At 39.0% G+C, this 19,581-nt stretch overlaps 1 long non-coding RNA gene across 1 annotated transcript; it reads right to left on the bottom strand.

Annotated features, from left to right (window-relative positions):
* Positions 1-728: 728 nt before the first annotated feature.
* On the bottom strand, positions 729-2,334 carry LOC135718033 (uncharacterized). The gene is made up of 3 exons (XR_010520532.2): positions 2,279-2,334; positions 1,878-1,936; positions 729-1,592 (listed from the first exon to the last, which is right to left on the bottom strand). It is a non-coding gene; the product is annotated as an uncharacterized lncRNA (long non-coding RNA).
* Positions 2,335-19,581: the final 17,247 nt, after the last annotated feature.

The raw sequence follows: 19,581 nt of genomic DNA, 5'->3' as shown, positions 1-19,581 counted from the left end.
ACAATATGCTATAACAAAAAAACACAAAAAAGAAGAGCAGCCAGACCACTTGGTTTTGCATTCAATCAATTTATTTAATACTTCAAGGCATTACTCATAAGGCAGCAAAAAAGAGCAGCTAACAACTAGCATGACAGCCATGGCTTATACACCTCGTATTGTGTGCAAAAATAAATAAATAAGTGTGTTTCAGACATTTCAGCCACAATCAACCTCATTCCAAAATAAGTGCAAACATTTTGAGCAAACAGGCTGCAGAAATACAAAAAACCCTGTAAAACTCGAGGTAGACATAAATCAGTGACAACAACATTACTTTAACATTTTCAGAAATCTGTGACATGATGTAATAATAATAATTTAGAATGATTGGGTGGTAAGAAAAAAAAATGGCACATGGCTTAGTGTTTTGAGTGGCTGTGTGCCATTAACAATTTTCATGCATCTCTAATTACATGTTAGATATACATCAGTTACATTTTTCAAAACCTTTTAACTTTTAAAATTGTTAAAGCAATATTCCAATTTAATAAAACAAAAATCCCGATAATTTTCTAACCCCATATGTTTATGTTTTTCTTTGTTCAGTCAAGAAGAAATAAAGTTTGAGTTAAAGATTCCAGGATTTTTCTCAATTTAAGACTTTATTCGACCTCAAGTTTACGGTTTCAATGCAGATTTAAAAGGGCTCTAAATTATCCCAAATAAGGCATAAGAGTCTTATCTAGCTAAACGATTGTCATTTTCAAAAATAAAAATAAAAGAGGACTTTTAAATCACAACGTTTTGCACTAGCTGTGTGACACACTAGCATGACATAACTGAAACTACCGTTCCAGTGTTTACAAGCGAGGAGAAACAGGAGCGTTCAGATGTTGTTGAATGTGAAATGATACTAATTAATGTCTTTGGGTCCGTTTATTATTTAAAATGGTCAACAAATGTGCGTTTCACATTTGTGATGTGTAAACATTTATTACGTAGTACACAATGTCGCACTGTGTGTCACATGGATAATGCAAGACAAGTTGTTGTGTTTTAAAAGTTTTCTTGCCAAAAATGATAATCTTTTGGATAGATAAAACCCTTATGCCTCGGTTGGGATCGTTTAGAGCCCTTTAAAGCTGCTTTGAAACATAACTGTTGAGGTCCAATAAGGTCTATTAAATTAAGAAAAATCCTGGAATGTTTTTCTCAAAAAACATAATTTCTTCCCGACTGAACAAAAAAGACAAGCATCTTGGATGACAGACAGTTAATTATCAGTATTTTTGTTTAATGAAAGTGCAATATTCCTTTAATGTTAAAAAGTTCACTTGTAAATGTACAAAAATGTACCCACTTTGAGGGGGATGCATCAGCGTGTCTGTCAGGTATTCACTGAAGCATCTTTCAGTGATTGCTTGGTTGTATCAAGTCCAGTTCCATTAGGATTTTTTGAAAGGTCAAAGGTGCACCTGAGGTTCTTCTGGTAGTTCAGTTTAAGTGCATAAATGAGTCCAAAAAGTAATTTCACACCCATGTGTGACACCAAGTAGGTTTTCCAAAACTTCCACTGTCTGTGCAATCCCCAACTCACCAATTTCACAATTCTGGAGAAGAACAACAAAAAATCAGTCCCAATAGCAGTCAAAGTGAAATTTTCAAAAATGTGCAGGCAAATTGTTTTACAAACTCTGATATTTAAAATATGTAGACTGATTCAAATGTGTAAAATAATAGAACATTAGTCACAAAACCATCAAAAGACCTGAAAACAGATAATCACCTTGTTTAAACATCTAGTTATCCAGAAGATATTTATATACACACACATACCCATACACATACATATAAATAGATAGATATAAAAATAGAGTAGGTTGACATACACTTACCACATATTCTTTAATGTGTCTCTCCATGCCTTCTTTGAGGTAGATACAGATGTCTTCAACTAGAACAAGACAAAAAAACACAATATTTAATGATTTTCTTTAACAATATTTTATGTAGATAATAGTTTTTATAGAGACAGATAAAGATTTTGTAAGACGAAGAGTATGTATTTTTCTGTTTCAGAAATATTGTGTCCCAGTATGTGTGTACACTAACGGTGAAATTTGGAATGAAGTCTCTTATGCTTATCATGACTGCATTTATTGGAAAAAACACCTGTTTCCAATATTGACAATAAATCATCATATTAAAATGATTTCTAAATGATCATGTGACACTGCAACGATGAAAATCCAGCTTTGCATCAGAAATCAATATCTTTGTAGCATAACTTACATACCCTGTCTAGCAGGTTGTCCCATCATATAGACGATGAAATGATGCTGTATCTGTAAAAAAAAAAAGTTTTAATTAGACACACAATGCACTCAACAACATAGTATAATTGTAACATTCTTTTGTTAATAAAGTCACAGAGATTATATGATTATTTTATTCTGATAAGTCTCCAGTAGCCTATGACTTTATTTATTTCTTAGGATTCAAACATTAAACCACAAAAAATAACCAATAAAAGCAACAGACACTGCAGGGTAACTTAAATTCCAACAAACCATCTGTGTAGTGAGGTGTATTTTACTCTGAAACATGCAACGCGTCACACATGTAATTAAACAACAGACAATTATATTTTAGATAATCACATCAAACTTGTTAACTTTACTCACCTACAATTTGGCGATCGTAAACTAGTGAGATGACGATCCAGTCCAATGCAAAATGGCGAAGTCCATGTGCTGTAGCGTCTGTTTTTGATTTTGGCGCCACCTCCTGACTGGAGTGTGAATAGACGTCATTTCCGCTTCTGCTAAAGTCAGTTTCCTGACACTTGTATGTAAATCAATCTCATAGAATTTATCCGGTTTGTTTCACGGCTAGATTTATTTAATTCATATTCATACATTTTAACTGATTAAATCTAATAGTTTTTAAATTGAACAGATTTATATATATTCTAATAAATCGGATTACATATATTTTAAAAAACGAGTATTTAAATAAAATCTAAATGATCCAAATACTTAAAAGTAAATATTGCCAGGAATCGTTTTTTTGAGTGTAGGGAAAACCATTTTACTGAGTACCTCTTTAAAATAATCTATGATTTTTCCAATTAAGGATATCTCTTGATGTCCCCAGAGGAAAGATTTGACATATTAAAGAACTTCAGGGGACAAAGTTGTCCTCAAACTAACTATAACAAAGTTAGTACAATTTTAAGGACTTTTCATAGACGCAATGGTTTTTGTATTGAGGTGATATTTTCTATCCCCTAAACCTACACTGTAAAAAATTATGTGTAAATTTTTTACACATCGTGTGTGTCATGCCATTTAAGGCGTTATTTCATGTTAAAATAAATGAAAGGGACAACACAAGTTGTGTTAAAAACAGTGATGGGAGTAATGAGTTACAAAGTAATTCCGTTACTGTAATTCCACTACATTTAGCGGTAATGAGCATGTAACTAAGTATTTTTTTAAATCAAGTAACGCACACCTTCACACACCTTTTGTGTTATTATTCATTGTGCCGCCCACCATGGTCCTGCGCTGTTAGATCAGAAATGTCTTGTCTGCAAGTGTTCATTTTCATGAAATAGAGTAACGTGAGTAATGAACTCATTTAAATTTCAGTAATTGTTACTGCGTTTCTTGATTAAAAAAATACTTCATTACATGCTCGTTACCGCTAAAAGTAGTGGAATTACAGTAATGGAATTACTTTGTAACACGTTACTTCCATCACTGTTTTTAACACAATTTGTGTTGTCCCTTTCATTTATTTTAACATGAAATAACGCGTTAAATGGTATGACACACACAATGTGTACAGAATTAACACATCATTTTTATAGGTGTAACCTACAATTTACAATAATTGTCATGAAAACTTTAGCCATAGTTTCCATCAGAACATCCCCTCCAGAGTAATCTGTTATATCGACAACATGACTAAACAATTTGACTGTCTTATTCGTACACAATGACTTGTCAATCTGATGGCACTGACATGTTCATTGCCACAGATATTTACTTTTAAAAGTGAGACTAAGAATTTTGAGCAAGAGATGGTAATCCATGGTGTTTTGCTGTTTGTACGAATTGTTTTAAGAAATGCACTTACTGTTTTGCAAATATTGAGGATGATTCGAGAAAAACTGTAAGCAAAGTGTATGCGGATTGTCGTCCCGTTTATAGGCGCATTTTTCTAACACACATTTGCCAAATAACAAAAAATAGAAATTTAAATTTTTAAACTAAACAATATAAAATGGTTAAAAATTAGTACAGGGGTATGTGTCAAATACCCCCCAGGAATAATTTAGCCGGTTTGGTACCACAGATTTAAAGCAAACACACAAACTGGAGACGGCTGTAAGCAGAGTCACCCTGGCATATTATTTTTAAACAAATGAATATAGTGTCATTACACAGTGAGAGATGATCCAAATCTCCCTTTCTGACATGTAGACCCCATAAATGGTGTGTGCACATAGCAGAAAAGCCCTTACTGGTCTGCAGGATTATTTCTCCCTGATTTAAACTGAATAGAGTGTCTGTACCATTTAAATTAGCATTGTATTCTCAGTTCAGTATTAGTGTCGGTGAGGGAAGTCTCTGAGTCTGAGTTTACAGGGGTAAAAGTACAGAGAAATCACACCGTCTGTCAGTGAGAGAAAGAGCATAAGAGAGTAAGAGATAAACATTGACTGTTATTTCAACCAACAATAGCAGTCAGGCACATGTCTATGCATTAATTACCTTAAACAAGCTTCAGGTCTCTGTTCATCACATTTCTCCATTATTCTACACTTTTATAAGCCTGACTGCTGGCAGATATGAATATACACACTACATATATAGAAGAGAGAGAGAGAGAGAGAGAGAGAGAGAGAGAGAGAGAGAGAGAGAGAGAGAGAGAGAGAGAGAGAGAGAGGGAGTATCGTAATTAGAGTTCGGATTCTTAAAATCACCATAAAACAAAAATAGGGGATGGGACTTGATTTCATCCATTAAGAACTGCATGGATTATTGTAAATTAGTTCAGGGTCACAAATAAGCAGAGCTGATGCTCCTGCAGGTGCGGGTGATTTACTAACGCCTAATGTGCTTGAGTTCAGCACCACGAACATTGCAGCTGAAAATGCGGTGTGTGAAATCCCAGCTAAGGAAGCCATAGTACACTGACAACAACTGGAGGACAAAAAAATGGTTTACAAAAAAACTTTTGAAACACCTGGTATTGTGTGGCGTTTTCTAGTGACTCCTCTTTTATTTCCTCCGGCAAAGAACTTGGCTTGGAAAACAATATTTTTTAAATAACACTCTCTCAAAACAAACAGTGCTAAATAGCACTAAAAGTGGTTCACTGGCTCAAAATCTTAGGAGAACCATTTTAATATGTAGAACCTTTGTAGAACCATATTGTGCTATAGAACCATATCTGGTGCTATAGTGGTTATATCACCCCCGGATGGTTCTTCAGGTGCTTTATAGGTGCTATATAGCACTAAAAAAATTTCCCCTATGATTACGAGCTTTAAGTGCTATGTAGCACAAATTTTTTTAGAGTGTATGTTCCTGTGACATTCCAAAAAAATGGCAAAAACGTATGGAAAAATCATTGTTTCATGTGATCTCTAGTCTCTGTGATGTCTCCTATCAGCAACAATTATAGCCATTTCAAGCGCAAAATGGTTTAAGACCTCCTTTTTGACATTAAATAATGGTGCAAATACCAGCAATATCACGCACAAACATTAGTAAATTGCGTCGGGTGAATCATTTAAATAATCTCCTCCCATAAATTTGCGTCTGAAAAGGAAAACTCCTAGAAATGCATATGCAATAAGGTCAGTTGCAAACATAACTAAACCACACCTTTTCAGCACTAATTTCCACTGCGCGTCTTTAGTAAATCCCGACAGTTAAAGCAGTTTTTAATTTCACAGAAATGAAACCTATAGCGTAGGTAGGTTTTATCAGGACAACCCAGTCTCACCCCATGTCGTCAATATTTGACGACACTTGACCATTCGTCAATATGTGACGCGGAGGGTATACCTTTCGCGTCATTTTTTGACGAACTGGGGACTTCAATACTATTACGTCCGTTGCATTCTCTTCTCCTATTTTCTTACCAATTTCGCGTCGGTTTAGGGTTAGATTTACATAATGACATCCCTACCCAAACCTAACTCTAACCCCAACGCCAGGTGACAACTGTTTCTAACCCCAACGCCAGGAGACAACTGTTTAATTTCGCGTACACTGTTTAATTTTGCGTAATCTAACCCTAAACCGACGCGAAAATGGTAAGAAAATAGGAGAAGAGAATGCAACGGACGTAATAGTATTGAAGTCCCCAGTTCGTCAAAAAATGACGCGAAAGGTATACCCTCCGCGTCACATATTGACGAATGGTCAAGTGTCGTCAAATATTGACGACATGGGGTGAGACTGTGTTAATCAGGAAGACTAAATGCCACGTCATTCAATACATTTTGATCTAGCCAATCATCACTTGATTCTTGGTGTATATAAGTTCCCTACTCAACCTCTTTTGCATGATGCTGACGCTGATGTTCACCTCCATCCTCCCCACAACCACCACCAGGTTGGCCCTATCCATACATCAGGGGTAGGCTCCGCCCCTGCCTTCATCTCAGGCAGGAACTGTGGAAAGCTACAACCCTTCGGCTGAGTTATGGACGGGGTTCTACGCCAAAGAACTATATCATAGCTGCATCCTTTTGCTTACAAATTGTTAAATAAATGCTATCAAATGTTACATTACCTCCTGAGTCTTTCTGGTAGAAACTTAAAGTAATATTATAAGTAACAAATCAGCCAAGGTGTATAAATACAGTAAGTACTCTAAAAAAAAATAGATAGTGCTAAATATCACTAAAAGCTTGTAATCATAGGGGAACAATTTTTAGTGCTATACAGCACCTATAAACACCTATGAAGAACCATATGGGGTGATATAGCACCACTATAGTACCAGATATGGTTCTATATAGCACAATATAGTTCTTCACAGGGGCTACACATACATAGGTGCTATATGGCACTTAAAATGGTCCCCCTATGATTACAATAGAGAGCTGATGATTTAAATATGATTTCCTGCCATTCGTGAGAATCAAACTGGTGCCTTGGCTGTCCCTACATTTAAAATACTTACTATAAAAGTGAAATTGACTATAATTAAATGTATGTTCTCTTGAAAACCCCCTTGACTTCTTAATGTATGGGAAGAGTCAGTTTATGTGACTGCTAAATGACACAAAAACAATATATAAGCTATATAAGCGCACATGAGCATTTTTAATCCAGGTCCTATACTTTCCTTGCTAACAGTCACCTCATCTCACAAACTTTGTTAAGTTGTTTTGTTTCCATCCCTCTAAATGCTTACAGTAAATGAACTCCAACACCGTCTGCTAACTCTGTGAAGCAACATGCTGCTCCACTAATGCTACATGAATGTATCGATCACCACCCACTTCTGTCTCTTATCTTCTGCACCAATTCTGAATCTGAGCTTACACAGCTCTGCCTCATCAGCCACAGGTATCCACAGTCACATTAACTGCAGTTACACTCAGCGTTCAGCTCCATATGTTTTAAAAAAAAGATTTATGGTTTTAAAGTGTTTATAGCTTGCTCTGAGGGCATGTGCATGCACACTGGATCATAACAAGGAACATACACAAATCAACTGAAATCATCAGATTTCAGGGTTAGAGCTGTTTTGTCAGTCCTGTATAGGGCAGACAAACAACAGTTTGCTTTGTTTATGGTGGATATCTTGAAGTCACCATGAAATTGAAGTAGAAATTTTCTTATTTTCCTGTGGTGACGTATATCCAAGTTGATAGGTTCCTAAAATGAAAAAGGGCTGGACTTGAATTCGTTCATCGAGAACTGACTGGATGGTTTGATGTTGGGTTATGTTGCTTTTTGCTAATCTCTGCGTTTTTTCCTGGACCCCGCCCACCTGCCATGCCATTTGATTTAAAGTAAAGAGAGATTGTTTCAAGGTGGGTGTTTTTTTTTTAAAGATTATGAGGGCACATTAATTTTTTAATAATAAAGCTCACAGAAAAGTCATTTGTAAAAAATACCACATTATTCCAAAACAAATACGAAATTTTTATTTAAATTTCATTGCGACTTTAATATCAATTGTACTGTTATATTATACAAGCATGCAACATTTATTTAAATAAAAGTGCTACTATCACTGACAGTTTTTTAATCAGAATTTCTTACCGATTCACATTATTATAAAGGCTTGAAAGCCACAACATGTCAATGAGTAGTATTTGTCGACGAAACAAAATAAAAGCTTTTTGATATTTTTATATTTTAAATTAATTTAAATTAACCCCTGAGAGCCTTTTCTATTGTACTGTGCTATATTGTATTGTGCCCACGGTTGCCAGCTATTTCAACCTGGTCTCACTGTTAATACGTAGTAATAATATGTAACTTTAAAAAAAAGCAGTACTAAAAGGCAGAATTTCAAAATTCTAAAATACACTCAAAGACACCAATCCAGCCCAGTCTCATGAAATTACGTACCTATAGTCACATAATTTTTTTATTTAATCTACAAATTTCTGCGTTTTTCCGTGATCATATCACAAATTACTGTTTATGTGTCATTAGCCCTATTCGGACGGATAGTTTTACAGGGGGACCTCTGAGAAAATCGTGCTTCTCAGAGGTCCTCTGTGTTTTTAATCCGGTCCGAATCGGCCATGTCTGTGTTTTTCTCTGACGACCTCCGTAAAAATTCCAGAGCAATTTACCTACAGTTTTTCGCCGAACTCAGAGGTCCTCTGAGAAATTTAATCCCGTCCGGATGCAAATGTCTGTGTTTGCCCGCAATATCTTTTGAAAACGCGGTTCATTTCGTGTTTTGGCCAACTTGATCTGCCGTAAGGTCTTACTAATGCGCGTATATTGTATTTCCTGAGTCCCATTCATTCAGATATGAATGTTTTTTCGCATTCGGCAAAATAAAGTAATTAAATCAAGACGAGCTGAATATCATACACTGTTAAGACTAAACACTGATATATCATTAACATTATAAGAAACTCCGTTCAAAGTTGTTCAACTCCGGAATGGTAATGTTAATTAATAAAGATATTAAATTGTATTAATCATTATTTCTTCATTATTTTTTGTTTGTTATAAGCAGACAGTTATATAAAACACGTAGGCTAATGTTACTTTAGTAGGAGGTGTATATTTTATTTTGATTTGTTAAAATTAAATTAATAAATTACATGTTCTGTCATGATTTTACATTTAAAGCAAAATATTAAACATTACAAACACGCGTATCCAGAGCACGTGCTACTGCAACGCCCAAATGCATGAAACAGACACTCCCATCTCTGGAATAGCCTGCATCATTTTAATCCCGTCCGAAGCGGTACATAAAATCACAGACGTCCTGGGGGACACGCTGAAACTCAAACGTCGTTTGGAAAACTAATCCCGTCCGAATAGTGCTATTGTCACATATTAGTTACTCAACTGTTTTGTTTTATTTTCTTGCCATTGTCATTTCGGTTTAGGGTTAGATTTACATAAAATGACATCCTTACCCAAACCCAACTCTTACCCTAACGCCAGGCGACAATGGTTTGAAATAGGAAAAAGCAATTGAGTAACCAATACAGTACATGACAATGACACATAAACAGAAATTCGTGATACGATTACGAAAAAAATTGAATATTCGTACCAGTATCACGGCGACAATGGTTTAAAAATCTGAAAATATTAAAAAATTAAACAGAAAAATCGTATAAACTAATTCTTAAGGTGACATCCTAACCCAAACACCAAATCTAACCCTAAATCGAAGCGACAATAGTAAGAAAATTGGAAAAAAACAATTGAGTAACCAATACGTGACAATGACACATAAACAGAAATTCATGATACGATCGCAAAAAAAGGAAATTCGTGAGACGATCACGAAAAACCGCGTAAATTCGTAGCAGTATCATAGAGTTTTGACGTTTACGGTTGCTGATAAGAACTGAGATCAAGATCACTGGATAAAGGGCTGAATTTGGATGTGTTCCTCACAATCGTATACATTTTTAAGATGTGGATTACAACCAATTATAAAAATGTACATCTCTTGTGAATTTATGTTGTGTTTTATTATTATTGCAGAGGAGAAGACTGCATAAAAGAAAACACGTTTTGTGTGTCATGGCAAACAAACTAAATATTACAAAATAGTAGTCCTTCGCTCACCATTGCCAAGACTCTGGACATTCATCAACTCTGTCATTTCCATTTCATATTTACCATTTATAAATAAACATTCATTGATTTCCTGCATTTGCTTCCTCCTCATTTCACGAGTTGTACAGAAGGATTTGACCATCAATGGAAGCAGCAGGCGATCGCTCCCAATCTCATCTTGAAGAATTTCTACAGAGAGCCATCGGCCGAATGGATCGTCAGGACAAGGCAATAGATGAGGTGGGTTGAGCATTCCAAGCAATGGTGACAAAGGTGTCCGAGCTCGCCCATCAGGCGTAACATCGACCACCACCCGCTGCACCACCCACGCAACCCTTACCGCCGATCGTTTCCAGGGTGAATTCCCAGGTTGAGCCACGCCTCCCTATTCCGGAAAAGTATGCGGGTGAGCCGAACTTTTGTCGCACATTTCTGTCTCACTGTTCCTTACATTTCGCTCTACAGCCCCGCACCTTCATGACTGAGGAGATGAAGGTAGCCTTTGTGCTTTCACTATTAACTGAGAAGGCTGCCCTCTGGGGGACGGCGGTGTGGGAGAACCAGGACATCTGCTGTGCTTCGTTCCACGCCCTCTCTGAAGAGATGAAACGCATCTTCGACCGCTCCGTCAGCGGGAAGGAGGCGGCTAGGCGTCTCACTGATCTTCACCAAAAGGACAGGTCCGTATCAGACTATGCCATCGAGTTCCGTACCCTGGCGGCGGAGTGTAAGTAGAACGAAGAGGTGCAGTGGGATCACTTCCTGCATGGGTTGGCTGACCGCATCCAGCAGGAGATTCGCGCTGCGGAACTTCCCACTTCTCTCAATGGTTTGATCGATCTCACTATCCGAGTTGACAACCGTCTCGCCCAAGCCGCCAAACGGAGGGGAAGAGCAGTGCTCGCGACCAGATCAGAGATCAGTCTACCGAGTGCTGAGGCTGCGGTCAGCCCACCTGGAGATCCTGAACCCATGCAGGTAGGGCGAGCTCGGCTTTCCCGGGAGGAGAGGATCAGGCAGAGATCCCTGGGTCTGTGTTTGTACTGTGGCAGTACTGAACACCACATCCAGCGCTGCCCGGTAAAAGACCAAGCCCGATAATAAAACTGAGGCTACTATCGGGTGAGATCTCTGCCAGGAAGACCTCATCTACACCGACACTCCTTCCGGTGAAACTACGGTGGTCCACCAGTTCACACGACAGTCAAGCACTCCTGGATTCCGGAGCGGAGGGTAACTTCATGAACTACACGTTTGCCAGTAAGCTCAAGATTCCTCTCACCTCTCTCAAGCATCCCATCGCACCCTTTGCGCTTAACAGACACAAACTACCAGTCATCACCCAAACCACCATACTTGTCTCACTTGTTAGATCTGGCAATCATACCGAGGACATTTCTTTTTTCATCACGGACTCACCTCAGTCTCCCATCTTTCTCGGACATACCTGGTTACATAAACACAATCCCAAAATTGACTGGCGCCTTGGTTCTGTTATTAGCTGGAGCGAGGGGTGTCATCAGTCTTGTCTGTTGTCTGCTTGTCTCACTGTTTCTGAGTCTGTTTTTCAGGGGGAAGCAGTGGATTTGTCTAACGTGCCCACGGAGTACCACGACCTGAAGAAGGTGTTCAGTAAGTCTCGGGCTGATGCTCTTCCTCCTCATCGTCCCTACGACTGTGCTATAGAGTTATTGCCAGGTACCTCTCCGCCTAAAGGCAAGTTTTATTCTTTGTCGGTTCCAGAGACAGCGGCCATGGAGAAATATATATCCAGTTCTCTAGCAACGGGGTTCATCCGTCCTTCCACCTCTCCAGCGGGGACGGGGTTCTTTTTTGTGGGGAAGAAGGACGGATCTCTGTGACCTTGTATTGACTACAGAGGGTTTAACAACATAACGGTAAAGAATACTTATCCTTTGTCGCTCATGTCTTCAGCTTTCGAGAGGTTGCAGGGAGCGTCCGTCTTCACTAAATTGGACTTGTGTAATGCTTATCATTTGGTCTGCATCAGGGAGGGGGATGAATGGAAGACTGCTTTTAACACCCCTAGAGGCTCTTTTGAGTATTGCGTCATGCCCTTCAGGCTAACGAACTCGCCCGTGGTCTTCCAAGCATTCGTTAATGACGTGTTGTGAGACATGGTAGATCTATTCATATATGTTTACCTGGATGACATATTGATTTTTTCTTCGTCTCTCCAGGAACACGTGCAACACGTACGACACGTGCTTTTGCGGTTGCTAGAGAATGGATTGTTTGTCAAGGCGGAGAAATGCGTTTTTCATGCACAGTCTGTTTCCTTCCTAGGACATATCGTTTCGACTGAGGGCGTTCGCATGGATCCTGACAAAGTTAAGGCTGTGGTAGATTGGCCATCCCCAGAGTCTCGCAAGGCCCTGCAGAGATTTCTGGGGTTCGCCAATTTTTACCGGCATTTCATTCGCAATTTCAGCCAGCTAGCCGCACCTCTGACCGCATTGACCTCCCCTAGAACTACGTTCAGGTGGTCAGACGCAGCCAAGGCTGCGTTTGCCAAACTCAAGAGTTGCTTCGTTTCAGCACCTATTCCCGTAACCCCTGATTGATCACGTCAGTTCATAGTGGAGGTCGACGCGTCAGAGGTGGGGGTAGGAGCAGTTCTTTTACAGCGAACATCCCAGGACGGAATGTTCCATCGTTGCGCGTTTTATTCCCATCGTCTGTCTCCTGCGGAAGATAATTATGACATTGGCAATAGAGAGTTGTTGGCGATCAAACTTGCATTGGAAGAATGGCGTCACTGGTTAGAAGGGTTGGGTGTACCTTTTATCGTTTGGACTGATCATAAGAACCTTGAATACATTAGAACTACCAAAAGACTCAACTCCAGGCAGGCTCGGTGGGCTCTTTTTTCAGTCGTTTCGATTTTACTCTATCCTATCTTCCGGGTTATAAAAACACCAAACCCGATGCTTTGTCTCGCCTTTTTGAGCATTCCGATCGTACTGCTACTCCCGAGCGAATTTTGCCAGAGACCCTATTTGTCTCTGCGCTCAGATGGGAGGTCGAATCAAAGGTTTTGACAGCCTTAGAAGGGGTAACGCCCCCGAACCGCTTATATGTACCGGAGGAGTTACGGTCCGACGTTATTCAGTGGGGCCATTGTTCCAGTGTAGCTTGTCATCCAGGAGTGAGTCGCACAAAGTTTCTAGTTAAGCAACGACTCTGGTGGCTGAGGATGGCTTGTGACATCCACGATTTTGTTTTGGCTTGCTCTGTTTGTAATGTTGGTAAGACTTCCAATCGCCCCCCTGATGGGTTACTCTTACCGTTACCAGTCCCTTTGAGACCCTGGTCCCACATCGCGCTAGATTTTATTACCGCCCTCCCACCCTCCCAAGGTAATACGGTGATTTTAACCGTAGTGGACCGATTCTCGCCACCGGTAGAAAGTGTGGCTTTCTACCCAAAATATTCCGATGCGTTCCATCTCGAACAAGCTTGCTCCCAAATTTATTGGCCCGTTTGCTGTTGCCAAAATCATTAATCCGGTAACAGTCCGCCTTAACCACCCTCCAGCGTACAGTAGAATTCATCCTGCGTTCCACATTTCTAAAATTAAACCCGTGTTTCGTTCTCACCTTAACCCACCAGTCCCGGTCCCCCCCCGCCTCGTAGTTGGGGAACCAACCTATTCGGTTAACCGTATTCTGGACTCTAGGCAGAGGGGACGCGGATTTCAGTACTTGGTGGACTGGGAAGGTTACGGTCCGGAGGAGAGAAGTTGGGTTCCTGCTCGGGACATATTGGATCATCGCCTTATTGATGATTACAATCAACAGGTAGTAGGCTGGGAACGTCAAGGGACGTCCTATTGGAGGGGGTACTGTCACGGTAGGAAATCCATTGTTTCCTCTGTGTCATGTGTTGTGTTTGTACTCACGTTTGTTCCATGTGCTCGTTAGGATCATTCCTGCCACCTGGGTGTTGATTGCCTCATCATTACTCTGCTATATCTACCCTCCGCTCTCTGTGTTTGTTGTCAGATCATCACTTCACGTTCACTTTGTGCCCACTGGATTACTGTGCTCTGTTCCTGTGTTGGTTTAGTGTTTGTGTTGTCTTCGTGTGGATGTTCCGGTCTGTTCCTGGTTATCACCATTGGACCATCATCACAACAACACCGTCTTCACCTACCAACACTTCTTTTGCCCCCGTAGTCCTTCGCTCACCATTGCCAAGACTCTGGACATTCATCAACTCTGTCATTTCCATTTCATATATACCATTTATAAATAAACATTCATTGATTTCCTGCATTTGCTTCCTCCTCATTTCACGAGACGTTACAGTATCAAAGAGTTTTAACGTTTATGGTCGCTGATAAGAACTGGGATCAAGATCGCTGGATACAGGGCTGAATTCGGATCTGTTCCTCACAATCGTATACATTTTTATGGTGTGGATTACAATGAATTATAAAAATGTACATCTCTTGTGAATTTATGTTGTGTTTTGGTATAATTATTATTGCAGAGGAGAAGACTGCATAGAAGAAAACGCGTTTTGTGTGTCATGGCAAACAATCTAAATATTACAAAATGGTATAACAATAACCTAACTTAATAATAATAATAATTTAAATTAAAACTAGGGATGCGACGATAAATGGCGATATAAATATATATGTATTCATAATACGTGACCGATAACATTTTTTGAGTCACTTATAACATACATTTGAAAAAGCAACACTCGTCAAACTTAATCATTATACGTATTCTTTATTATCATGAAAATACCTGAAAAGGTTTAAAGAACAGCAAAATAAATATATCCTTAAGCCAGTGGTTCTCAAACTTTTTTCACGTGCGGCCCCCCTTGTGTACAGTGCATTCCTTCCTGGTCCCCCAAAGAAAATTTATGACAAAAAACTATTCTAAAATATTACATTTTAATTAAACAAAACATATTAAGTTATACAAAGTAGTGCTGTTGGTTAGTAGCCTTATTTTTTTAGGTTTAATTACACAGAATTCATGATAAATAAATTAAGTATTTTATAAAATGTCATAAAAGTGGGTCCCCCCGGCCCCCAGTTTGAGAACCACTGCCTTAAGCCATTTCCTGGAGCTGCGTGTCATAGCTGTGTGGTTCTTCTACTGCGGCCCATATTGAGTTTCTGCACAAGAGCGCCCTCTGGCTTTTGGATGTAGCGGCATTTCACCATATTTCATTAAGAAGCATAGCAAGCCATCACCCCAAATTAGATCTTCTTAGCACACACATTTTTTTGTCTGTAACCCAACTACACACACATAAACGCATTTCACATCTCAGACTTGTCATTCGTTCATGTCTTTATCTTCACGCACACCTCTCGTTCCTCTTCCTCCACCCATCTTTCCATCTGTCAGTCTGTCACTCTCTGGGTTTTATATTGTGTTCCTGCCACTCAGTTGCGTGAGTAGACCACTGTTACCGTGATTGTTTCCAGTGTCATATCACCTGACACCCTAAGGTAATTTAGCCACATCTGGTGTGACACGCTCGGTATTCCACCGACGCCTTCTCATGCTACGGTACGCAAATAAACACGAGGCACGTCCACACACACACACACACACACACACACACACACACACACACACACACACACACACACACACACACACACACACACACACAAACACACTCTGACACTGCATGCATCAAACCTAGCTGTCAAATAGCTGTAATTTAGACACTACGCCGTGAAATAATTAATTACCTACACCAGAGTCATTTGAAAGCTTTCGAAACCGAGGTCATCCTGAGCACACAAGCGTGAGGATGGGGACGTAAACAGCAGAGAGAAGAACGCTCGCACAGGGGCGAGAATATATGCCCATTGATTTTGTGTCAGCGGTTGGCTCTCGCGTATGGCTGTGTGGGTGTGCTATTGAAATGCGGTACGTAAAGAAATTGCATTAGACACCTCCTAACACGACGTTATACACATAATGAGCATGTAATCAGCATCGGTGGCAGAGGGGACGAATGCTGAGTCATGACAATCGTGTATGATGTCACGTCTGTAGGTGGAAGAGGCTTGAGACAGTGTTATTGTCAAAACATTTAAATGCATATACTAAAGAATAAATGTGTAGTGAAAAGGAATGCATAAATGTGTATGTGTATGCTTTACAGTATGTGAGATGATGTTTTAATATATGGTTTAAAAAATTATTTGACAAGGAACTGCCTTTTTAAACCTTTTTAACCATTATTGTTTGTCTCCTCTTTAGCTAGTTGTTCTGAATAGCTTGTCAACTACTTTGTCCAAGTTTTGTGGTAAAAAAGTCATAGTTTTTATAGCCTAGAAACAAAGGAAATACTATTATATGCTCTCCTTTCTATCTCATACAGTAAAATAAGAAGTTCAATTCATTATAGTGAACCAGTTTGTTCAAATAATTATTTCGCCAACACAATCTCATGGCAATTCGTTTTATAAGATGGCAAAATTTTGACCCTGGAACACAAAATTGTAAGTCTTACGGGTATATTTGAAGAGTTTGGTTCCAAAACGCAATAAATCCAACCGCAATAATGCTCTGGTCGCACCTTCCCACTGTTTGGAGATTTCCCATTCAAGTATTATGTATTTAGTCCACAAGGTCATTACAGGAGTAAGCCATTAGAGATCGCTAAAACAAACCTTTTTTCAGTAGTGTTGCTGAAGGTCTTAATTTGGACTTTGAACTGTAAAAGCGATTTTCCCAATAATTAGATTTGTTTACCCTCAGATTCCAGATTTTCAAATCGTTGTATAGTTGTACCTATACTAACAAACCATACATCAATGGAAAGCTTATTTATTTAGCTTTCAGATGATGTAAAAATCTCAATTTCAAAACAATTGACCATTACAACTAGTTTTGTGGTCCAGGGTCACATTTATGGGAATTCGTACAACCTTATTCATTCATTTACAGTAAAGTTAGGTTTATGGGTACACTGTAAAAAAAATTCTGTAGAAATTACAGTATTACTGGGTATAACTGCAAACTAGCTGGCAGTAACTTACTGTAAATTTTACATTTATGTTATTTACTGGCAATTACAGCATTTTTTTACAGTGTAGGGTTAAGGGTGGAGTTTCATTCTTTCTTATTATATGACAATCCTACATTTTGATCAATTTACATTGTTCATATTCCTACGAAATTTCAAACTTGCAAAATAGTGACATTTTCCTGTGAGAACCTATTGTGTTTATTGATCTATATTCAAATGCCTGTACAGTCCTAGTTTCATTCAGAGGCTACATCCCTATACCCTACTCTAAAGGTTTCACCCTTCACAGTGAGTGCAATTGAGGCTTCAACATAACAGTAATTCAAACACTTTAACACATTTTTTGGAACTTCTGTTTGGATTGTTCCTGCAACATTTGATCCCTATGGAAGAAATGTACTTATGTACGAGACAACTATCTGTGCTCCACACTGTCTTTGACTCGAGTTTGTGTCTATGTCTCAACGCCACAGGGAAGAGCAGGAAGTAAACTAAAAAGGACGCCCTCAATGTTCTCCAAAGTGATTCAGTCAGCAAATCTTTTGAAACCTCAAGACTGAATAAAGTGTGCATGCATGTTTGTATCTAGAGGTGATGTGGAGATGAACTGAACCACTCCCCGGGGTATTCTGGACTGGACTGGCTGATGGGGGTCTCAGCTGATGCCAGGTGTGATGGGATGCCTCCCTGCAGTGCGGCAGGGGTCAGTGATCCGCAGTATGGGGCAAAAGCTCAGGACCCAAAAGAGGGTTAAAGACAGAGATCGAAAAATGTGTGTGCTTTTGGTTGATGGCATGAATTATGTGCAACTGGAGTTAGTAGTGTGGGACATTAGAGGAGAGGTCAGGGCCGGTGAACCCTTAAACACGAGCCCTTAAATAAAGGCTTTCAACTTCTGCTTCACCAAACACAAACCCTGCATTCAGGGACCAGAAAAATGACGAGATATTGCAGCTGTCTCAATGTGAGCACCGGAGGTCATACTTCATAACAAAAATGTAACCAAAAAGCATACAAAAACAGAAAACAGGAGAGATTGTTTGCAACATGATAGCCAGACTTTTATACATTTAGACGAGAAGAGACTGACATGTGAAGCGACCAACCAGTATTCAATTTCTGTATAAGAATCTTACTCATCTACTACTTAATCTCTTACTCATGTACAGAATAAAAGAAAATGGACAAATGCTGGCAACAGAGGTGATGGCTTTTTACTGCATGTCTGAAATATACAAACATTTTACATGAAATGCTTGAGCTGTAGTGACGAAATATTGTGATCTGAATGCTCAACGTTCAATTGTGATTTTTGCATTGCTTTGATGGTTGTCATGATGTGTCCTTTGGGCAATCACAAACACACTAGCTATGTCTTTCGCACACTTACTAGGTAGAATTAATCAAAACCCCATCCTACCTGTTTGCCTTGATGAGAGGTGACAACGTAAAGATTTGGCAGCTTTAATCAAGGTTGTAATAATCCACGCTCTCTGATTAAAAGGACAGTCTCCTCGCCTTTTAATCACAAAGACAAACAACCGTGTCTCTATCGCTCAGATCTAAATGCAGTTGGTGGGAAAAAAAAAGAAAAATGAATGCTTACAATACTGGTTAGTGACAAATTTAGTGTACACATTAGCAGATTACACAAGCCTGTGACTGTAGAGGTCAATTCATGAAAGAAGGACAAATGAGGTGCTAAAATGTTCCTTTAAATCCTTTTCACATTGACTAGTGAACTGCATTCATCAAAAACCACAAACAATTTAGGTGCACTCACTATTTTTATGTTTGCTTGCGTGATTTAAACTAACATTTATGGTGCGCTTCAATGACAAGATTTTGGATCTTAAAACTGTAAACTTTGTAGTTGTTTAAAGGGATAGTTCGGCCAAAAATGATATTAAACCCATGATTTACTCACCCCCAAGCTCTCAGAGTTGCATATGTCCATCGTTTTTCAGACAAACACATTTTCGGATATTTTATTAAATGTTTTAGATCTTTCAGTTGATTAAATGTAATGTTACGGGGTCCACCCATAGTCCACGACCTTCAAGTCCAAAAAAAGTGCGTCCATCCTTCACAAATTAAATCCAAACGGCTCCAGGATGATAAAAAAAAAGGTCTTCTGAGTGTAATCCGCGTAGTGTTGTTGTACAAATATCCATATTTAAAACTTTATTAACGAAAATAAATACCTTCCGGTAGCGCCGCCATCTTAGTCGCGTCCGCATTCAGGATGAGAGTTTAC

This window comes from Paramisgurnus dabryanus, chromosome 7, assembly GCF_030506205.2.
Source record: "Paramisgurnus dabryanus chromosome 7, PD_genome_1.1, whole genome shotgun sequence".
Lineage (NCBI taxonomy): Eukaryota > Metazoa > Chordata > Actinopteri > Cypriniformes > Cobitidae > Paramisgurnus > Paramisgurnus dabryanus.
This window is presented reverse-complemented; position numbering and strand designations above follow the sequence as displayed.